At 37.7% G+C, this 24,685-nt stretch overlaps 1 protein-coding gene across 1 annotated transcript in view; it reads left to right on the forward strand.

Annotated features, from left to right (window-relative positions):
- The window catches only part of LHFPL1 (LHFPL tetraspan subfamily member 1), a 78,339-nt gene that overhangs the window by 20,141 nt on the left and 33,513 nt on the right, over positions 1–24,685 (forward strand). The gene's annotated exons all lie outside the window — the stretch shown is intronic.

The following is a 24,685-nucleotide window of genomic DNA, read 5'->3' on the forward strand; positions in this document are numbered from 1 at the left end:
TGGTTCCATATAAATTTTTGAAATGTCTGTCTATTTCTGTGAAATACATCATTGGTATTTTAATAGGGATTGCATTGAATCTATACATTGCTTTGTGTAATATGGACATTTTGATGATGTAAATTCTTCCAATCCATGAACACAGTATACGCTTCCATTTATTTGTGTCTTCCTTAATTTCTTTCTTCAGTGTTGTATAGTTTTGTGTGTACAGGTCTTTTACCTCCTTGGTTAAATTTATTCCTAGGTAATTTATTTTTCTTCATACTATATTGAACCGTATTTTTCCCCCTGATTTCTTCTTCTTCTATTTCATTGCTGGTGTACAAAAATGCCTTTGATTTCTGAATATTGACTTTCTTTCCTGCTGTTTTGCCAAACTCACTTATTAGGTTGAGTAGTTTTTTGGTGGAGTCTACAGGGTTTTCTATGTACACTATCATGTCATCTGCAAACAATGGTATATTTACTTCCTCCTTTCCTATTTGGATGTCGTTTTCTTGTCTGACTGCTGTGGCTAGGACTTACAACACTATATTGAATAGAAGAGGTGAACGCAGACATCCTTGTTATCTTCCTGGTCTTAGTGGGAAAGCTTTTAGTTTTTGCCCTTTGAGTATGATGTTAGCTGTAGGTTTTTCATATGTGGCCTTTATTACGTTGAGGAATGCCCCCTTTATTTTCATTTTGCTGAGTGTTTTGATCATAAATGGGTGCTGTACCTTATCGAATGCTGTTTCTGTATCTATTGAGATGATCATGTGGTTTTGTCTTCCTTTTGTTTTTGAAATCTATTACATTTATTTATTTATTTACATATATTGAACTATCCCTGCATCGCTGTGATGAATCCCACTTGATCATGGTGGATGATCTTTTTTATGTATTGCTGGATGCAATTTGGCAACATTTTGTTGATGGTTTTAGCGTCTATGTTCATCAGCGATATTGGCCTCTAGTTTTCTTTCTTGGAAGGATCTTTACCTGCTTTTGGGATTTGGGTGATGCTGGTCTCATGAAAAGAGTCTGGGAGTCTTCCCTCTTCTTGTATTTTTTGGAACAGTCTGAGAAGTTCAGGGGTTAGCTCTTCCTTAAATGTTTGGTAAAATTCTCCTGGGGAACCATCTGACCCAGGGCTTTTGTGTGCAGGGAGTTTTTTGATTACTGCTTCAAATTCCCCAGCTGTTATCGTTCTATTTAGGCTTTCTGCTTCTTCATTCAGTGTTGGAAGATTATACTTGTCTAGAAATTTGTCCATTTAACCAAGGTTTTCAAATTTCTTGTCATATAATTGGTTAGTAATTTCTTACACTCCTTTGTATTTCTGTGGTGTCATTTGTGATTTCTCCTCTTTCATTTCTGATATTATTTATTTGGATCCTCTCCCTTTTTTTCTCGATTAGTCTGCTTAAAGGCTTGTCGATTTTATTTCTCTTTCAAAGAACCAGCTCCTGGATTGGTTGATCCTTTAAATTGTTCTTTTCATCTCTGTGTTATTCAGTTCTGCTCTGATCTTTATTATTTCCTTTCTTCTACTTGCTCTTGTATTTATTTGTTGTTGTTTCTCCAGTTCTTGAAGTTGTGTTAGGTCTTTTATTTGAAGTGTTTCTATCTTTTTTAGGTAGGCCTGTATTGCCATGAACTTCCCTCTCAGGCCTGACTGTGCTGTGTCCCACAGGCTTTGGACTGTTTATGTTCATTTTTATTTCTTTCCTGAAACTTTTTGATTTCTTCTCTTTTCTCGTTATTGTTCCATTCATTGTTTAATAGTGTGCTGTTCAGTCTCCATGAGTTTGCAAGTTTTTGAGGTTTCTCTTTGGAATTGATTTCCAGTTTCAAGCCCTTGTGGTCTGAAAAAAATTTTTCTATTATTTCAATTTTCCTGAATTAGCTGAGGCTTGCTTTGTGTCCTATCATGTGGTCTATCTTTGAAAAAATTCCATGCGCATTTGAAAAGAATGTGCATTTCACTTCTTTCGGATGTAAGGTTCTATATATGTCAGTTAAGTCCATTTTCTTTAATGCATCATTCAGCTCCACAATATCCTTGTTGATGTTTTGTTTGGAAGATCTGTCCATTTTTGACAGTGGTGTATTAAAATCCTCTACTATCAATGTGTTGCTGTCTGTATCTTTTTTGAAGCCCTCCAAGATTTTCCTTATATATCTGAGTTCTCCTATGTTGGGTACATATAAGTTTACAATGTTTATGTTTTCTTGATATATTCTTTCTTTAAGTATTATAAAGTATACCTTTGGGGTCTTTTTATGGCCTGTATTTTGAAATCCATTTTGTGTGATATAAGTATTGCTACCCATGGTTTCTTTTCTTGCCCATTTGCTTGCAATATTTTTTTCCATCCCTTTACTTTCAATGTGAATAGTTCCTTTGTTCTGAGGTGGGTCTCTTGTAGGCAACATATGTGTGGGTCACGTTTTCTTATCCATCAGGTTTTCTGTGTCTTTTGATTGAGTCATTTAGTCCACCTACATTGAGAGTTATTATTGATAGAAACCTATTCAGTTTTTCTCTATATACCTTTTTTCTTTACTCTCTCTCACTCTTTTTCTACATCTTCTTAAACCAGTCCCTTTAGCATATCTTGTAGTGCTGTTTTGGTGTAAATGTATTCTTTTTGCCTTCTTTTTTTCTGGGAAACTCTTTATTTCTCCTTGTATTATAATTGAGAGCCTTTCTGGGTAAAGCAGTCTTGGTTGTAGGACTTTGCTTTCCATTACATGGAATATTTCTTGCCATTCACTTCTGGCTTTTAGTGTTTCTGTTGAGAAATCAGCTGCTAGCTATATTGGGGTTCCCTTGTATGTTACTAGCTGTTTTCCTCTTGCTGCCTTTAAGATTCTCTCTTTGTCTTTGATATTTTCCATTTTAATGATGATGTGTCTTGGAGTGGCCCTCATTGGGTTCCTCTTGAATGGGACCCTTTGTGCTTCCTGGGCCCATGAGACCTTTTCTCTTATCAAATTGGGGAAATTTTCCATCATTACTTTTTTCAAACAGGTTCTCTATCCCTTCCTCCTCTTTTCCTTCTGGTTTCCCTATTATGTGGATATTATTCCATTCAGGTTGTCCTGCATTTCCCTAAATGCCTCTTCATTCTTTTCGAGTCTTTTTTTTCCATTTCTTGTTCTTTTTGGGATCTTTTTTTCTACTTTGTCCTCTGGCTTGCTGATTCAGTCCTCTGTTTTATCTAGTCTGCTTTTGATTCCTTCTACTGTGTTCTTCAATTCAGAAATTTTATTTTTCATTTCTTCTGGTGTTTTCTTGATAGTTTCTATGTCATTTTTCAGGTTGGTATATTTTGCAGGAAGTTCTTAATAGTTTCCCTGCAGTTTCTCATAGTCCATTTTGAGCTGGCTCAGCTCATTGAGCTTCCTTAGAGCCATTGTTTTGAATTCAATATCTGGTAGTTTACTTGCCTCTATTTCATTTAGTTCTCTTCCTGGGGATTCCTCCTTTCCCTTCAAGTTTTGGGCATTTCTTTGTCTTCCCCTTACTTGTGAGACTCTTCTTTTTTGCTTCAGCTTCTTAATTTGATCAGTCTTGATTTTCTAACTTTGTGGTGTGAACTTCTATGGTAGGAGACTGCTGTTTTTACTTTCTGGATCTGCCTCTGCTGATGTCAGATGTCATCCCTGTCTGATGTTAGGCAGTTTGTTCCAGACTTACAGGAATCTACTGTTTGTAGTTGTCTACTTCAGCTATTATTCCAGTCAGTCTGCACTCAGCATGCCACCTTAGACAGCTCAGGGAAAAGCGGAGTCCCTCCTGGGTGCAGGGTTATTGGGTCCTCTCACTCTGCTGCTGTAAGTCGTGGAGTCAACAATGGGATTCCACTGGCTATTCTCTGTTCTCTCCCCAAAGTCTCCATCCCCAGTCCCTCCTCAAGTGTCTCCAGACCTCTCTGCACATGCTTTAGCCAGGGATCTACTATCTGTTGCTGCCGCTCTGCACTCAGCAGGCTGCTCAGAGAGCACTGGGTGGCAGCATGGAATGCCATGTGGGGGCAAGGTATTGGGTCCTCCGATGCTGCTGCTGCACAGGGGGAGTGGTCTCAGCATAAGGAAGATGGCTTCTGCCGCATGGGGGATGAGTCAGCACCGAGATCCTGCTGGTTACTCTCTCAGTTCTCTCCCCAAAGCCTCTTTCCACAGTGTCTCCTCAGGCATCTGTAGCCCACTCTGCCCCTGCCTTTGCGGAGGCCAGGGCAAGTGGCTGCAAATAAAAATGTATGCGTTGGCCCTTTAAATGGTTCTTAGTGTCTCCAGCCGCCTGTCTCTGGCAGAGTGCAATCCTGCGCTTTTCGCACCTGGCTGTTTTCTGTGCACTTTTTGGGCTCTGGTGCTGTGGGCTAGAGATCCCTGCTTTTGGTTTAGACCCCGCTCTCCTCAGGGGGATCCAACTGGCTGTTTCAATAGCCTTGTGGTGCTGCCCATGCACGCCCTGCCCGCCTTCTCAGGTCTGTACAGCACTCCTTACCAGTTAGGTTGCGCTAAAGCCAATTCTTCTGTCTCCATGGTTACAAGGCTCGTCTCTCACTATTGTTCAGTTGTTTGTTCCTGGTGACTTCTTCACAATTCAGTTGTAATTCCAGGTTGGTCCTGGGAGGAGGTCAGTGTGTCTTCCATTTGTTCCTCCACCATATTGATTCCCCCTGTTTTTTCTTTCTTTTATATCCCTTTACCTGGGGGAATTTAGGGAAAATATTGATGCATGGGATATCTGACATTTCAAGCCTCTTTTCTCCTCTAGGACTTTTATGGTTTCACAACATATATTAAGGCTTTTATCCATCTTGAGTATATTTTTCTGTGTGGTGTAAGTTGGTTGTTGAATTTCGTTTTTTCACAAGTAGCTCTTTATATCTCCTTACAGCACTTGCTGAAGAGGCCATTTTTACTCCATTTTATGCTTCTGCCCCCTTTGTCAAATATTAACTAACTGTATTGACATGAACTTATTTTGGGGCTCTCTATTCTCTTCCATTGTTCTATGCATCAGTTCTTATGCTAGTACAATACCGTTTTGATTACAGTGGCCTTGTAATTTAGTTTCATATCAGATATTGTGCTCCCTTCTATTTTGTTCTTTCTCCAAATTGTTGAGGCTATTCGGATACGTTTATGATTTCATGTAAATTTTTAAAATATTTGTTCTATATCAATGGAATATGTTTGGTATTTTGATAGGGATTGCATTGAATCTTTAGAGTGCTTTGGTTGTATGGACATTTTAATGATGTTAATTCTTCCAATCCATTAATATGGTGTATGCTTCCATTTATTTGTGTCTTCCTTAATTTCTTTCTTCAGTGTTGTATAGTTTTCTGAGTACAGGTCTTTTACCTCCTTGGTTAAATATATTCCTAAGTATTTTATTTTTCTTGATATAGTAAATGGGATGTTTTCCTTATTTCGGTTTCTGAAATGTCATTTTTGGTGTACAAAAATGCCCTCAATTTCTAAACGTTGACTTTGTGTCCTTCCATTTTGCAAAATTCATTTATGAGGTCGAGCAGTTTTTTTGGTGAAGTCTATAGGGTTTCCATGTACATTTTCCTGTCATCTGTAAACAGTGACAGATTTATTTCCTCCTTTCCAATTTGAATGCCTTTTATTTATTTTCTTGTCTGATTGCTGTAGATAGAACTTGCAATATGTTGAATAGAAGTGGCCAAATTGTATACCTTTGCCTTTTGCCTCATCTTTGGGGGATAGCTTTGTTTTTTTCTCATTGAATATGATGTTAGATGTAAGTTTTTCATATATGGTTATTATTATATTGAGGTATGCACCCTCTCTTTACTCTCACTTTGCTGTGTGGTTTTATCATAATTGGGTGCTGTACTTTACCAAATGCACTTTCAGCATCTATTGATATGATCATGTGGTTTTTGTATTTCATATTGTTTACATGGTGTATTACATGTATTGACTTGCAAATAATGTACCATCTTTGCATCCCTTGGGTGAATCTCACTTGATCATGTTGTATAATCTTTTTAATGCATTGCTGGATCTGATTTGCCAATTTTTTAAAAGGATTTTAGCATCTCATTCATAAAAAAAAATATTGGCTTCTAGTTTGCTTTCTTTGTAGTGTCTATCTGGTTTTAGAATTAGGATAATACAGGCCTAATAAAAAGAGTTTGGGAGTGTTCCCTCTTTCTGGAATTTTTTGAATAGTTTGAGAAGGACAGGAGTCAGCTCTTCCATAAATGTATTGTAATATTCTCTTTTGAATCAGTCCAGCCTAGGGCTTTGGTGTGCTAAGAGTTTTTTGATTAGTGCTTCAATTTCATTAGCTAATATTGGTCTACTTAGGCTTTCTGCTTCTTCTTCACTCAGTTTCTGAGGATCATTCATTTCTAGAAATTTGTCCATTTTGTCCAGGTTTTCAAATCAGTTGGCATTCAGTTTTTTTGTAGTAATTTGTTATAATCCTTTTTATTTCTGTGGTATTGGTTGTAAATTCATCTTTCGTTTCTGATTTTCTTTACTTGGACCCTCTCTCTTTTTCTCTTTATGATTTGGTTAAAGGCTTGTAGATTTTGTTTATCTTTTCAAAGAAGCAGTTCCTGAATTCATTGATCCCTTGGATTACAGTTTTAGACTCTTATGTCATTTAATTCTTCTCTGAACTTGATTATTTCTTTCCTTCACCTCGCTCTGGGCTTTTTTTGTTGTTGTTCTTCTAGTTTTGTAGAATCAGTGTTAGGTCATTTATTTGAAATTTTTTCTGTATTTTTTTAGGTAAGCCTTTATTTCTATGAACTTCCATCTCAGGACTGCCTTCATTGTTTCTAATATGTTTTGTGTTGTTGTGTGTTCATTTTCATTTTCTTACAGAAACTTTTTGATTTCTTCCTTGATCTCATTGTTAATCCATTCATTGTTTAATAACGTTTTTCAGTGTCCATGTATTTGAATATTTTTGAGTTTTTTCCTTGAGGTTGGTTTCTAGTTTCATGCCATTGTGATCTGAGATAATTCTTGGTAGGATTTCAATTTTCTTGAGTTTGTTGAGGCTTCTTTTGTGTCCTATTGTGTGGTCTATCTTTGAAAATATTCCATGTGCATTTGAAAGGAATGTATATTTTCCTTCTTTGGGGTGAAAGAATATGTATATATCAGTTAAGTCCATTTGATTGAGTGTCTTGTTCAGTGCCACAATATCCTTGTTGATATTTTGTTTGGAAGAGCTGTCTATTGTTGACAGTGGGGTGTTAAAATACCATGGCATATGTGTGTTGCTGTCTATATCTTTCTTGAAGTTCTCCAAGATTTTCCTTATATATTTGGGTGCTGCTATGTTAGGTGCATATGTGTTTACAATGTTTATGTCTTTTTGATAGATTCTCCCATTGAGTATTATGAAGTGTCCTTCCGTGTCTCTAGTATGGTCTTTGTATTGAAGTCTATTTTTGTCTGATATAAGTATTGTTATACTGGCTTTTTTTCCTGTCTGTTTGTTTGGAATATTTTTCCAACCATTTACTTTCAGTCTGTGTACATCTTTGGTTCTAATATAGGTCTCTTGCAGGCAGCATATATGTGGGTTATGTTTTCTTATCCATTCAACTACCCTGTCTTTTCATTGGAGTATTTAGTCCATTTATATTTAAGGTTATTATTGATAAGTATATATTCATTGTCACTTTTTCTCCTTTGTAGCTGTGTTTCTCTCTCTCACTCTTTTCTTCATCTTCTTAAAGCAGTTCTTTTAGCATGTCTTGAAGTGATGGTTTGGTGGAGGTTTATTCTTTTAACTTTTTTTTTGGTCTGGGAGACTCCTTATATTGCCTTTCATTTTAATTGAGATTCTTGCTAAGTAGAGTAGTCTTGGCTGCAGGCCTTTGCTTTTCATTACTGGGCTATTTCTTGCCATTCCCTTCTGGCTAGCACTGTTTCTGCTGAGAAGTCAGCTGTTAGCTGTATCGAGGCTCCCTTGTATATTACTACCTGTTTCTCCCTTGCTGCCTTTAGGATTCTCTGTCTTTGATATTTGCCATTTTAATGATGATGCATCTCGGAGTTGGCCTCTTTGGGTTCCTCTTGAATGGGACCCTCTGTGCTTCCTGGACTTGTGTGATTTTTTTTCTCTCATCAAATTAAGGAAGTTTTCCATCATTACTTTTTCAAAGAGATTTTCTTTCTTTTGCCCCTTTTCTCCTTCTGATATCCCTATTATATGGATATTATTATGTTTCTTGTTGTCTTGCAGCTCTCTTAACCTCTCTTAATTCTTTTTTAGTCTTTTTTCCTTTTCTTCCTATTTCTGGGTATTTTTTCTACTTTGTCCTCCAGCTCACTGATTTGATCCTCTGCTTCACCTAACTTGTTTTTTACTCCTCTAAAGTGTTCTTCAATTTAGAGATTGTGTTCTTCATTTTCTCCTGGCTCCAATGGGTAGTTTCTATGTGCTTTTTAATGCTGATGTATTTCTCAACAAGTTCCTTGTAGCTTTCTTGTAATTCTTTTTAGTTCTCACTGTGGTCATTGACCTTACTTATAACCATTGTGTTGAACTCAATGTCTGATAGTTTACTTGCCTCTATTTCATGTAGTGCTCTCTGGGGATTTCTCTTTTCCTTTTGATTGGCAGCTGTTTCTTTGTCTCCCCATTTTTTGGGAGATTCTTCTTGTTTGTTTCTGCTCCTTAAATTGATCTCATTTCACTCCATGTCTTTTTCGTATGAACTTCTATGATAGGAGACATTTGGGATTCAGAAGTGCAGTCTTCTTGATCTACTGAACTTGGTACTCTTGAGATGTACTTTATGCTGTTTATGTTGGCTCTCTGGATGTAATTGTGTTTTGGTTGTTGTTGGGTCATTTTTTTGGTGGGCCCTTCCCTCAAGTTGACAGACTGAGAGTCTCTCCACCTACCATGTCTTGTATGATGTTGTGCAGGTGCTGCCAGAAAAAATCACACAGCCCAGGAAATAATCCCACAGCTGAAAAAATAACTCCTGCTCAAAACCCTACTATCAGTAGTAAATGAACCAGTATTAATAAGGGTGTAAAGAGATTAAGACTATCAGAAGAAAGGATAGCAATTATGAGACGGCCAACTGAAAGGGAAATTATTTAGAGAGGATAGAGGGAGGAGTACTAATAAGAATAAGGAATTAGAACAATGCAAAGAGAGAAAGTAAGATTTACATCATTAACAAAAACAGGAATGAAGAAGATAAATGGAATAAGAAAAGTGTATATTAGTTTTAATCAGAAATTTTAAAAAATGAAATAAAGTGAGAGAGAAAGAAAAAGGAAAAAAAGTAAAAAAAAAGAATAGGAACCAAATTGGAGAAAAGATTCACCACAGTACTATCAACAACAAATGAGCTAAATTAATAAAAGTGGGGTGGGAGTCATAGTGAAAAAAGAAATAAAGAAAAGCCTAAGGGATGTCTAGAGGAAAGGGAAGTGATTTTGAGATGATATAGGGAGAGGGAGTACTAAGTAAAGAATGAAAACCAGGTTAAGGCAGGGAAAAATGAAAATTTGAGATGAAAAGAAAAAAGGTAGGATGAAAAAGATAAAAACAGGTTAAGACATAGAAAAATTAAAATTGGAGACAAAAAAGAACTGGCTGGATGAATGCAGGATGGAGTAAGAGAGGGTAACAGTAAAATTTGATGTTTGAAATACAAAATATTGAAGATATAGAGATAAAATTGAAACAATTCAACATCTACCTTATCCACAACAAATGAGCAAAGATTGCTAAAAATGGAGAGAGAATACGAGTATATTAAGAGTGGAAAGAAAAATGTCAGATGACCATTGGCAAGTAAATTGGTTTACAGAGGCTTGATATGGGAGAAATAGTAAGGCTGCAAAATGGGAAAAAAATTGTAGCAAGAGAGAAAGCAAAATTTAAAATTAAAATAATAAGAGGAGCTCTGGCTGGTGAATTGAGTGCCAACATGTCAACCAAAAAGTCGCTGGTTCGCTTGCCAGTCTAGGACACATGCTTGTGTTGTGGGCTAGGTTCCCAGTAGGCAGCACACAAGAGACAACCATACATTGATGTTTCTTGCCCTCTCTCCCTCCATTCTCTTCTCTAAAAATAAATAATTAATATATTTTTTTAAAAAGTAAAGGGAAAGAAGGTAAGAGAAGAGAGGAGCAAAATATGAGAATTGAAATAAAGTATAATATAAAATCTAGTGACTTAATATGCAAAAACTTGAAGGACAAGGAATGAATGTTAAACTATGCAGGAAAGAAAATATCACAAGTTAAGGAGAAGGCCATGGTGGATTTTGTCTTGATAGCATCTAGTATTTACTACTGATTTTTCTTTCTGGTTCTGCCTCTGGTGATGTCAGATGGTGATCGCGTCTGGCCTTAAGCAGCCTGTTCAAGACTACCAGGGATCTACTGTCTGTGGCTGACTCCTTGGTTGTTAATCTAGTCACTCTGTACTCAGCTGTCAGTCTTAAGCACCACAGGGTGGGGAAGAATCCCCCTGCGGTGGGGCTATTTCTTCCCCTCAGGCTGCTGCCACTCAGAGGTAGACCTAGGCAAGATGGCTGATGCAGTATGGGGGATGATTCAGCACCAGCAGCATGGCAGCTGCTATCTCAGTTCTCTCCCCAAAGGCACCATCCCTAGTCTCTCTTCAGGCATCTCAAGTCCACTCTGCATGCCCCTCCCTTTGCCGGAGCTGAGGGTAAGTGGCTGCATATGAAATTGTATGCATTGGCCCTTTAAACAGCTCTTTACATCTCCACCTGTCTGACCCTGGCAGAGAGAAACTTTGCTGCTTTTTAGCAGCTTGATGTAATCTGTGTACATTTTGGCCTCTGGTGGTGTAGGCTGGGGAGCCCAGCTTGGAGTTTAGACCCCATTCTTCTCAGTGGGATCTGCCCCTCATCACTGAGCACTTCATCTAGCTCTCTTGTGCCTCTTCCATACTCCATACCAGTCATGTTGTGCTGAAGCCGTTTCTTCTGCCTGTGGTTATAACGCTTCTCTCTTGCTATTGTTTGGTTGTTTATTTCAGATGATTTCTGAAATCACAATTTAGTTGTAATTCCAGATTAGTCCCAGGAGGATGTTGGCATAAATTCCACTCATTCCTCCTCTATCTTGGATCTATTCAGATTTCTTAGGCTTTTCTATATACAAGATCATATCCTCTGAGTATATAATTTTACTTGTTTCTTTCCAATCTGCATGTTTTTTGTTTCTGTTCCTTGTCTAATTGCCCAGGCTAGGATCTCCAGGGAAATATTGAATAGAACTTGTGAGAGCAAACATTTTTGTCTTATCCCTGATCTTAGGGGTAAAGCATCAGATTTTTCACCATAAGCGTTGAGGTTAGCTGTGTTTTTTTCAAAGGTGGTTTTAATTACATTGAGAATGTTCCCTTCTATTTATTCCTAATGTAGGTGCATTCATAATAAAATGGTAATGGATTTTGTCAAATGCTTTTTCTTCACCTACTGAGATTATCATATGAACTTTATTGATTGATTTTCATATGATAAAACATCCTTGCATTTCTGGGATAAATTACAGTTGGTCATGCTGTATAATCCATTTCATACTTTGCTGAATTCAGTTTGCTAGTAGTTTGTTGAGGGTTTTTGCATCTATATTCATTAGGAATATTGGTCAGTAGATTTTCTATGATGTGTTTGTTGGACTTTGGAATAAGGGTAATATTGGCCTCATAGAATGAGTTGCCGTGATTCTACTTTGATTAATGTAAAATGCCAAAGTAAAAAAAAAAATAAAGACATGTTTGCACTGTCATTTGGCAGTTTTCTGTACCAATCAGCATCCCTAAAGAGCTAATTTACAAATGGGAAATTTTGTGTGCAGCTGCCTCTGTCTCAAATTGATGGCCTTCAATTGTGTTTATCACAGGATCATTAATTTTCTCTTCTTTTACTCAACTTTTGTTATTGGTTCTCTCTCCATTGCATTTTCTTTTAGTTACCCTTCTCTTTTGTACCATATGTCTGTCCAAACATGTCAGGTCTCCTCTCCTCAGTGCACTGAACATTTTTGTGAATCCTTATATATAAAGGGATTGCTGAATCCTGCTTGAGTCAAGTCCTCCTAGTTCCTTTTTTGAAGCACTTTGCATTCTTCCAACTGCCTAAGTATCTCTCATCCCTCTTAGACTCATATTCTCTGCCTATATTCTCTAATTACATGTTTCAATATTTGCATCTTAATGGTTAATGCTGAAAAGAAGAGACAACCTGTACCATTCTTGGCCCTTTTCTAGTTTCTGTCCAAACATACACAATAGTGTCAGCTGCATTAACTTTTCTCTTGCAAAGTAGGGTTTCTAGGAATAACAGAAAAAAAAAGTAGTAGAATTAAAAGTTTTTATGATGTGCTGTAAATTCCAAGCTTGTGAATATCAAGGTTTGGGAATGTCAGTGCTAGAAACAGTCTATCTCCTCAGAACTTTCTTTAATTCTCTAGAGATTCTGGCAGTGTGGAAGCATCCTCAGCTCAACTTAAATGTTTTCTGAGTCAATGAATGAAATAGGATGAAAGTACATGTAATTTCCACTGTACAGACTGTTTTTTTTTTCATTGAGAGGCAGCATGGTATACTGAAAGATCATAGGCTTTGGAGTCAAAGAGTCAAAGATCTCAGTTGGTACCCAGGCTTTTCCACCTTTATAGTTGTATGGGGGTAAATTTACTTGATTTTTTTCTAAGTTTAATTTTCTGTAAAATGAGGGATATTACCTGTCCCAGTGTTTTTACAATGAAAAGAAAAGTCATATTAAATTATCTAGCACAGTGTTTGTTTTAAAGTAGATGTGACCTTCTTTAAAAGATAGAGTACAATTTGCCAGGGATGGGCAGACTATCAATTGATGGCACTTACTATAAATATGCTGTCTGCTTTATAATCTACTATGTATTCTGTATTTTGGGAAGGGAGATTTGCAAAGCCAAAAAAAGACATGGACCTTATTTAAGGGGCAAAGTTTCTTACCCTGTCTTCCTTGAGAGAGATGAAGGAGGTAGGAAGGACAATAGAAGCAGACATTGTAAGTATGTCAAAATTATTTTGAGGGTGAGTAAAAGATATTCCTCACTCTGAGACTCTGAATGGCCTCCTCCAGCCTCCAGTATAAAGGGTCACACTCATGTCTTCACCTCTTCTTTTCCTGTGTTTTCATTCAAGTTATCCTGAATCACCCATAGTTATGATTTTCAGCCTTAACCTTAATTATCAAGGGTATAACTTGTATTAAGGTAGCAGTCTTGATGTTTGTGTTGGATTAAAGATTGCCATAGATTATTTTATACTCTTGATAGTGATGCTGGGTTTATTTCTAACCTCTATCTCCTAAATCTGAACTGGCCTATAACTGCATTAATCTATAGAGCATGGCATAAATGACATCAAGTTGTTCTAGGTCTAGCCTCTAAATAATGTGTAGTTTTCATCTTGGTTTTGTGAAAATATGAGCCATCATATAAAAAAATATGACTTCTTTGCTGGAGAGACCACATGGAAAGTTCCAGAGACATTTAGAGACAGAGACCCAGCTGAGTCCAAACTTCCAGCCATTTCTGCCATAACACCAGACATGTAATTGAAGCAGTGTCGGACCCTCCATAGTAACCATCTGAATGCCACTGAATGACCCTACTTAATATCAATTGCAGTAGAAGTACGACTCAGCTGAGACCTGACCAAATTGTAACTGACAGACTCATAAGACATAACAAAATGGTGGTTGTTTTAAGCTGGCTGCTATGTTCTGGGGGTAGTTTTTTTTTTATACAACAATATATAACTAGAAAAATGCTAAATAAATACATATAACTTTAAAAGTATTATTTTTAATCAAAATTAATTTATACATGTAACAAAATAAAACAGTATATAAAGGCTCAGAATGCAAAGCCCATCTTTTTCTGGACCACAATCCCATTCCCCAAAGGGACCATTAAATTCCTTTTTATATCTCTAGAATTGTTAATAAATAACAGATGAGAAGAAACCTACCTGATTGATACTGGAAGGACCTATCACAATAGGCTATGGACTTAACTCACCATCAGTTTGTGCATTTAGTGTGTTCCTTTTACTTTTTTGATACTATATTGTATGAAATCCATTTTCCCTCTGACTTGGGTTTGGTTTTGCTGTATTGTTTTGTTTTTACTTCCTTCTCCCAGACTTCTTTTTGAACATGAGTATGTTGGCCCTCTTTCCACCCCTGCCTCCCCTCACCTGTTACATATGCCTTGACATTCTAATATTTCCTCTGTTCATCTGTATACCCTCTGGAAAAAGTACCAGAAATAACCCATCAGTATTCTTTCCTAAGCCTAGGTTTATGAGATACAGTTTTGTTCTATATCACTCTAATAGCCTCTTAGAATTGTTGAGAAAATTTGGAGTTCAAAAATTCCCTCTGTCATGTTGCTATTTCAGTGTAGTAATTTAGGAGCACTGACCTAACTAGAGGGCCATATAACAGGTTATATACATCGTAGCAGCTCTGATTTGATTCAAGTTGCTACCATGTCCATTGACACCACAGAATGTTTTCTGGCTTGGGTGTGTGCATGCTTTCTACCCTGGAATAAGGTTTATAAACCTTCATCTTGGCTTTCCATCACATCCAAAAGAGTCTTGTTGGGTTAGTTTATGCCTGAAATAGAGAGGGAAAAGCTATTTGGTTAAGCAGATGCTTCAGAAGAAATGGGAGAAATATGGCAGATACCTGCTGGAGATGGTTCAGATGATACCCATTCTGAATGTAATTATTATGTTTATCCCAAACCAATCTTGGGATTTTCCATACATTGGCTTTGTTTGACTCTCTTACTTTCCTTGAAGGTTTGTAAGTTCAGCCATATCCAGTCAACTGTCCCAATTTCAGTGGAATCTTGTATTTATGGTTTATTATAACAAGAAATTGTCCTCTCAAAAAATTATTGTTAATAAGTATAAAAATATGTGTTTCTATCCATATCTTTACTTTTTTTAACCAAGATTATATTATGTATCTTATAGTCATCTAGTTAGCTATACCATTCTGCATCTTGTATTACTTATTTACATCTCTTGGAGAGTTATTAATGTTTATACATCTTCTACCTACAGTTTAGATATGCCATATTTTCCCATTGTAGGATAGCATAAACTTCATGAAGGGAAGAATTTTAGTCTGTTAGATTTAGTAACTCAGCTCTTAGAGTGGCAGAGCTAGGATTCAAATTCTGGAAGTCTGGTCCAGGTAAGATCATTCAATAGAAGTTTCTGCAATGATGGAAATGTTCTGTGTCCTACTGTTCATTGTGTTAACTACTAGCCATGTGTTGTTTTTGAACAATTGAAATGTTAGGTTACTGAGACTGAATTTGTAAATTAATAGTATTAATTTAAATTTTATTTAATAAATGTTTTGTTCTATTAGTTTATTTTTTGAATTTAATTTATTAATTTAACTATGATAGTCACAATGTGACTAGTGACTACCATATTAGACAGCAGGTCTTGAGAGTCTGTACCCTTAGCTGCTGTGCCCCTCTGTAGAGAAGAAACATTCTGGGGGGATGAGTGTGGTTAGAAGAAGGATTGAGTGAAAAAGAAAGGGGAGGGAGGGAAGAAAGGGGAGAGAGAGAGGGAGAGAGAGAGACAACCTATTAAGGAGACTCAGGAGTATCCAAAAAGCCATGAAAAGAAAATCAAGAGTGTGAGGTCACGAAGTCAGGAGAAAGAGTATGTCAAGGAAGAGAGCCTAGCCACAATTGTGTTTAATGTTGTTGCAATTGCTATATGAGGATAGAGAAATGATCTTTGGAGTCAACCAGACAAACGTGACCTGGAGGAGCAGTTTTGCAGTTATGGATGTTGGAGGTATTATGAGATAAGGAAATAAAAGCAGCATGTGGAGACAATTCTTTCAAATGTTTTGCTATGAAGGAGAACAGAAAGACAGTAATAGCTGGAAGAGAATGTGGGAAGAAGAGAAGCTTTTTCTAAGATGGCCAAATACTTGATGATGATAATGATTCTATAGTGGAGAGAAATTAATGCAGAAAAACAAAGTCCTTGAGAAGGTAAAGGCGCAGTGAAGAGAAAGAAGACTTGACATGAGATTTCAAATGTTTTTAACTGATTTCTTAATAAATATATTTCAGCTTTGCTGTGATTTTCAAAATCCTCTGAGATCTACAAAATTGCTGGGGAATTCCTTCATACTCAATGACATATAGACAATGGACATCCAAATTAGCTCCACCAAGGATTTAGTAAAGCTAAACACTTCCAGTGGGACACAGCTGTTTTTAAACAAGCTTATAAAACCGTTGTATCAATAGCACTTAATTTTAAGGTAAAGTCTGTTCCATCAATAGATCACATTTGCAACTTGTTATCATGAATATAATCTGATCCTTAAAAATGCATGCATAACAAATGGTAATGTGCTCATTTTATAAAGAAGAAACCCTGAGACATAGAGAGGTTAAGTGATTTGTATAAGGTCACACAGCAATTTAAATATAGAACTCTGAATGGAGCCACTCTCCTAATTCACTCTTCTGTGTGTGCCACAATGACATTTTTCCTTTTCATTTGTGAGGGTATGGCTTGAGTCCTTTGAGATTTTTTTTTTTTTGCCTTAGGACACACTTTAGCTCTATTATTTTCAAACAGAAGTGTCTAAAACATCATGGAAATCACCCAGTTGTTTTATTTTTTATAGGGAGCTCTTTTTTCTTCCCATGAGTCTCGCATCCAGGTTTGAATTACTACTGTTCTTCATCAAGAAATGATTTCTCACCATTAACTAAATGAAAAATATTCATCCTGAATAAGTGGTAACATGATATCCTGAATTTTCAAAAGTGTCAATTCCCTAATTAATGTGGGGCTTATTTGGGGTTTTCAAGATTAATATGTCTACATTAAGTTAAAAACTATTTTTCAAGATGGGAATATTTATTTTAACAATGAAACATCTTCTATATATTTCCTCTTGGAGAATTTGATAATAAAATTTTATAAATTTTATTAAAAGGCAGCTTAAAATTTTATTTATGGGAGAGAGAGATGTGGGGGCTCTATGCATGCAAACTCTGTGAGGTAGCTATTATTATCCTTACTTAACTGATAAAAAATTGAGACAGAGAATTAATAGGTAATATGTATATATGGGTATATTTATGTAAATACATATGCATGTGTGTTTGTATATGTACATAATTTGCATTGGGGAAAAGGACTGATTATACAGAGTGGGGAAAAATTAGGTTTACGGTTGTTCATATGGGAAATTATACAATAATAAGTAACAATACAAGAATAAATTCTGTGTTTCACATAATTATAACTCTAAACCTACTTTTTCCCTACCTTGTATTTAAATTATGTTAAAACTTGTCTTCTCTGGATGGTTGATATTTCAAGAGGTATATTCATATGTATTTATTTTATTTTAATTTTCAGTTACAGTTTACAATGAATATTATTTTGTATTAGTATCAGGTACACATTATAGTGCTTAAATGATAGTGTAGTTTACAAAGTGTTTCCTCCAGCTATTCCCAGCACCCACCTGGCTCCACATATAGTTATTACAATATTGTTGACTATATTCTCTATGCTGCACTTTACATCCCCATGAATATTTCATAACTGTTGATTTGTTCTTAATCCCTTCATCTTTTCCACCCAGTGTCTCAAATCCCCACCCCTATGACATTGTGTTCTCTGTATCTATGAGTCACTTTTGATTTTGTTTGTTCATTTATATTTTCTTTAGATTCCACCTAAAAATGAAATGATATGGTATTTGTCTTTCTCTGACTGACTTAGTTCACTTAGCATTATACCATCTAGGTCCATCCATGCTGTCACAAATGGTAAAATTTCATTCTTTTTTATGGCTGAACAATATTCCATTGTATATATTAGAAAGTATTACATTCTGTCTCCCCAACCCCCACCCTCAGCCTGAGGCCCCTGTCAATATTTTATTATTGTCAGAGTAGAAATAAATAACACAGTGACTAGACCTGATGGGGTTCAGAAAGAGGTCCTCAGTGGACTAGATATGTGTGGGAAACTTACAGTGCCTCTAGATTTGACATGCACTAATAAAGGTATCTAAATTGTCTTACTAAACTTGATTAGAGGAGAAATAAATACAAAAGTTTTTGTGTTACACATGTTCTAAGATTATATGCAGCCTACCTAGGGCCTTTCTCTGGTATTCTGGAATATCTACTCATTTCAGTCTCTCTTCTTGAGAGGAAAAGATATGTTTACATATATGTATGGGGTTAGGATAAAATATCAGAAGGGGATTGGAGAAGACAGAACTCTCAACAAAGAAATTTATAGTTGCAGATGAATCCAAAACCCCTTTTCCCCTAAATGTTTGACCTTCTTCTTTTCACCACCCTTCCTGAGTCTAGGATCTCTTCTGATTTCTCCCAGTCCATCTTCCAGATCACTTGCTATCCCAGTCTCCTGGTGCCTGTTATACTCCCTGGAGTATCACTTACCTGGCTTTCACCCACCAGAGTCATCAGTTCACAAGGGTAGAGAGTTGACTCTTTTTATTGATTAAAAAATTAAGGACTTCCAGCCAACATGGCAGCATAGGTAAACATGGCTCACTTCCTCACACAACCACACCAAAATTACAACTAAAGTACAGAAAAACCATTATTTGGAACCACCAGAAATCGAGCTGAATGGAAGTTCTATAACTATGGAATTAAAGAAGAAACCATATAAAAACTGGTAGGAGCAGGTGGAGATGCAGAACGACTGGTCCTACACCCACATGTGGTAGATAAAAATTGGGAGGGATACCTCAGGAGTGAGGGGTCCCAGCCCTACACCAAGCCCCCAGGCCAAGGAATCCAGTGCCAGGAAGATAAGTCCCCATAACTTTTGGTGGTAAAAACCAGTGGGGATTGAAGCTGTGGAAGACAGAAAAACTGGAGTCCCAGGTAGTTCTTTTTAAAGGGAACACACATGGACTTACTTGGACTCACTCCTTCTGAGCTCCTGCATGGGAGGAGAAACTTGAAAGGCACCAGAGGCATACCTGGAAGAACTGAAGTGCCTGGCATCAAGGAAAGAGCTGGGGGGAAGCTTCCTCCCATACAGAAGTGTGGCAAAGGTCCTCCCCACACAGAGCTAGTAGGTGGGCACCATATCTGAGACTCCATCAACCTGGTTTATACTGTTTTCCCCACCCTGGTAATTCCCTGAGGCTCTGCCCCACCTGACCTTCAGGCCCACCTAAGCTGTTTCCAGTGGCTTATCCATATGAATGGCTTATTTTGGCTCATGCTTCAGATTTTCCTAAATTCTCTCAAACAAGCAGCATCTGGCCTCAGTGAGTCCCGTATCTCTTCCTAATGGCCCCAGACATGGCACTAGTAGCAGCTGGCCTTGGTTCAAATCTAGGCCTTGCCTCGGCACCTCCAAGCTTAGCAAAAACAACAGCCATCTACATTACTTTGTAGTTTATGCAGTGTGGCTCTGTACAGAACACAGGTGGTGGCTAACCATGGCCTGCACCTCCCAGGAGGCTCCAGGGCCTGCACACCTAGTGGACAGCTACAGACCATGTTGGAGCATCACTGAACCACCTCCACAAGTGACACACCCAAGAGGCAGATTCATCGAACCAGAGCCCTGGTGAAGTAATTCCTGCTCTGGAGTGCGTCCCTGCACAGCTGATCATCCACAGTTGTCAGAGGTTGGTTGTCAGTGCTCACAGCCAGACCTTGCAGCTGATTGGCCTAGGCAAATCCCACCCATTGATGTGCCAACAACAATCAAGGCTCAACTACAACAGGAAGGTGCAAACAGCCCACATTGTGGGTGAACCCAGAGTGCCCAACTTGAGTGATTGGGGAGGCTGTGCCACTGGACTTTACAGGACACTTACTATATTAGGCTACTCTACCAAGCCAGGGAGTCATAGCAGCTCTACTTAATACATAGAAACAAACACAGAGAGCATGTCAAAATGAGGGGACAAAGAAACATGGCCCGAATGAAAGAACAGAACAAAACTCCAGAAAAAGAACTAAATGAAATGGAGACAAACAAACTACCAGATGTAGAGTCTAAAACACTGGTTATAAGGATACTCAGGGAACTTAGAGGAAGAGTATATGAACATCCTGAGAACTCCAACAGCATAAAAAAGGACATGTAAACCATAAAAAAAAAAAAACAGAGAGAAGTGAAATGAAGAACAATTTACAGGGAATCAATAGTAAAGTGGATGAAGCCAAGAATCAAATCAGTGCTTTGGAATATAAGGAAGCATAAAACACCCTACCAGGTCAGCAAAAAGAAAAACAGAATCCCCCAAGAATGATGATAATATAAGGAGCCTTTGGAACAACTTCAAGTATACCAACATTTGCATCATGGGAGTGCCAGAATGAGAAGCGAGAGCAAGAAATTGAAAACCTGTTTGAAAAACCTGTTTGACAAGAAACATTCCTAATCAGGTGAAGGAGATAGACATAGAAGTCCAGGACGCACAGTAAGTCCCAAACAAGATGAACGCAAAGAGGCCCACACCAATACAAAGAGAGAATCTTAAAATCGGCAAGAGAAGAGTAGTTAGTTACCTACAGGGCAATTTCCATAAGAATGTTAACTTATTTCTCAAAAGAAACTTTGCAGACTAAAAGGGATTGGCAAAAAACATTCAAAGTGATGAAAAGCAAGGACCTACAACCAAGATTACTCTACTCAGGAAAGCTATCACTTAGAATCAAAGCACAGATAAAGAGCTTTGCAGACAAGAAAAAGCTAAAGGAGTTCATCACCACTAAACCAGTATTATATGAAATGTTGAAGGGTGTTCTGTAAGAAGATAAAAAAAAATGAACAATAAAAATGCAATAAATACATATCTATCAAAAATTGTATCTAAAAACAAAAGAGTAAACAAGCAGAATAGAAACAGAATCATAGATACAGAGAACGTTTTAATGGTTGCCAAATGGGAGTGGTTCCAGGGGATGGGTGACAAATGTGAAAGCATTAAGAATTTTAAGTTTGTTGTTATAGAATAGTCATGAGATATCGAGGTCAGCATAAGGAAATTAGAAGCCAAAGAATGAATGAATGAATACACACACACACACACACACACACACACACGACCCATAGACTTGGACAATGGTGTGGAATTGCCTGAGGGAGTCATGGTATCTGGATAGAGGAGGGCAAATTGAGAAAAATTTGAGACAACTTTAATACTATAAACAAAAACAATATTATTTAAATAAAAAATACACACTAAAAAAGGAAAGAAATTAAGTTGTAGGAAACCTCAAAAGACCCCAAATAACCAAAACAATCTTGAGAAAGAATAATAAATTTGAAGACATTACACTCCCTAATTTTAAACTATTTCAAAGTTATAATAGTCAAACAATGTGGTATTGGTATAAAGGCAGACACATAAATCGATGGAACAAAATAGAGAGCTCATAAATAAATCTATGCAGATATGGCCAATTAATTAATGACAACAAATCCAAGAATATACAGTGGAGAAAGAATCTTTTCAATAAAAGATTTTGAGGAAAAGACAGCCACATGCAAAAGAAAGAAGGAAAGAAAAAGAGAAAGACAAAAAGACAGAAAGAAAGAAAGAGGAAAGGAAAGGAGAGGAAAGGAGAAAGGAAAGGAGAGGAGAGGGGAGGGGAGGTGAGTGGAGCGGAGGGGAGGGAAGGGGAGGAGAGGAGAGGAGAGGAATGGAAAAAGTGGATCACTATCACACCATGTGCAAAAGTAACTCAAAATGGATTAAAGACGAACACAAGAACTAAACCATAAACTCTTAGAAGAAAACATAAATGGTAGGGCGTATATTGGTCTTGGCGATTTTTTAAAATTTGAAGTCAAAAGAAAAGGCAAACAAAAAAATAAACAAGTGGGACTGCATCAAATGCAAAAATTCTACACAGAAAAGACCACCAACAAAACAGAAAAACAACCTAAAGAATAGGAGAAACTCTATGCAAATCTGATAAGGGGTTAATATATAAGAATGTATATAACTCAATGGCAAAAAAAAATGATTAAGAAAGGACAGAAGATCTGAATAAACATTTTTAAAAGCATACAGATTGCTAGCATACACATCAAAAGGTACTAAGCATCACTAATCATCAAGAATGTGCAGGACAAAACCACAATAAGCTATTACCTCACACCTCTTAGAATGGCTGCTATAAAAAAGATAAGAAATAACAAGTGATGGTAAGGATATGGAGAGAAGGAAACCCTTGTACACTGAGAACCTTATCGGAACTCCCATAACAGCTTTTCTCTTGTTGCTTTTAAGATTCTCTCTTTATCTTTAATGTTTGGCATTTTAATTATGATGTGTCTTGGAGAGGGCCTATTTACATTTATTATCTGGGACTCTCTGTGTTTTCTGGACTTGTATCTATATTTCTTTCGCCAAATTAAGGAAGCTTTCATTCATTATTTTTACAAATATATTTCCAATTTCTGCTTATTCTCTTCTCCTTCTGGCATCACTATGATGCGATGATGAAATACTTGAAGTTGCCCCAGAGGCTGCTTACACTATTTTCATTTATTTGGGTTATTATTTCTACTTGTTATTCTTTTTTTTTAATTTTACTTTAATTTATTTTTTCAAATACATTTGTCTCTGCCTACCCCCCACCACTTCCCCTTGCCCCCTCTCTCCTTCCCTCCCTCAGCTCTTCCCCTTTGGTTTTGTCCATGAGTCCTTGCTATATGTTCCTTGACTTTCCCCTTCCCTTCCTTGTCCCCACCCCCCTCCCTCCTTCCCTTTTGTCTCTGTTGATTTCTTTTCCTTTTAGTGTTGCTGGTCTTATTTTCCTTGCATCTTTGTATTGTTGGTTAGGTTCCACTTACAGGTGAGATCATATGGTATTTGTCTTTCGCCCCCTGGCTTATTTCACTTACCATAATGCTCTCCAGTTCCATCCATACTGTCACGAAGTTTAGTAGTTATTTTTTCCTTTCTGCTGCTCTGATTGGTTGCTTTTTGCTTCCTTATGTTCCAAATTATTGATTTGATTCTCAGCTTCATCCACTCTACTGTTGCTTCTTTGTAAATTGTTCTCTATTTTAATGAGTGTAAACTTCGTTTCTGATTGGATCTTTTTTAGGCTGCTGAAGTTCTTACTAAGTTCCTTGAGCATCCTGATAACCAGTGCTTTGAACTCTGCATCTGATAGACTGCTTATCTCCATTTAGTTTAGTTCTTTTTCCTGGAGTTTCGATCTGATCTTTCATTTGGGCCATATTTCTTTGTCTCCTCATTTTGTCATCCCCCCTGTGTTTGTTTCTATATATTATATAGTGCTCCTATGGCTTTCTGTCTTGGTTGCATGGACTAATGTAGTAGGTGTCCTATAGGGCCCAGTGGCAAGCCTCCCCTATCACCCAAGCCAGGTGTTTGAGTTGTACCCTTTGTGTGTGCTGAATACACTCTTCTTGTAGTTGAACCTTGATTGCTATTGATAGGTCAATGGGAGGGATTTACCCAGTCCAGTGAGCTGCAAGTACTGACTGTTACCACTGACCACCAACCCAGATGTCCATGGAGGATCAGCTGTGCAGGATCAGGATGGTGGTACTCTGACATGGTCTGTAGCTGCTCACTGGGTGCACAGGTTCTGGGATTCCCAGGTGATGCAGGCTAAGGTCAGCACCCACCTGTGTTCTCCTTTGGGCCAACTTTCATGAGCTATAAAGCAATCTGAGATGACTGCTACTTTTGCCGCACTTGGAGATTCCCAGGTGAAGCCACGCTGTAAAACTAGGCTCACTGCTGCTAGTGCCAAATCTGGGGCCACTTAGCAAGAAGTATGGGGGTTGTTGCTTACTTGAGAGGATTTAAGAAGTTGTGAATCATGAGCCAAGACCAGCCATTCATATAGAAAAGTCATGGTTAACAGTTTGTGTGGGTCCATAATTTGGATTGCAAGGAGTCTCAGGAGATCTCCAAGGGTAGGGAAAACGGTGTGAGCCACATTTATGGTGTCTCAGAGAGGGAACCCACCTGCTAGCTCTGTGGAGGGAGGGCTCATAAAAGGGACAATAGCCTCTGCCCACCTTTCTGTCTGGGACAAATCTTTCCCCCAGCACTCTCTCTGTTGCCAGATACTTCAGTTCCTTCCTGTATGCCATGGGTGCCTTTCAAGCTGCTACTGAAGTGTGGAGCTGAGAGGGAGTGAGTCTGAGAAAGTCCATGTGTGGATTCTTTAGGGGGAACTGTTTGGGACTCCAGAAGTTCCTTTCACCAACTCAATCTCTGCTAGTTTTTGCAGCCAAAAGTTATGGGGACTTATCTTCTTGGCACAGGGACCATGGACTTTGGGACCTGGTGTGCGGCTGGCCCTCTTAGCTCCTGAGATGTATCTCCTGAATTTTTATCCAGACACATATTTGTGGGACCAGCCCATTCCATGCCTTCCCCGCTCCTACCAGTCTGCATGGATATGGTTTCTTTAATTCCATAGCTGTCAGACATCCATTCAAGTTGATTTCTGACGGTTCTGAGTGGTAGTTTTTCTATATCTTAATTATAATTTTGATGTGGTTGTGTGAGGAGGTGAGCCATGTTTACATGTGCCACCATCTTGACTGGAAGTCCTCCAA

The sequence above is a fragment of the Pteronotus mesoamericanus genome, unplaced genomic scaffold (assembly GCF_021234165.1).
Source record: "Pteronotus mesoamericanus isolate MK-2021 breed Mesoamerican mustached bat unplaced genomic scaffold, CSHL_Meso_final contig_58, whole genome shotgun sequence".
Taxonomy (NCBI): Eukaryota; Metazoa; Chordata; class Mammalia; order Chiroptera; family Mormoopidae; genus Pteronotus; species Pteronotus mesoamericanus.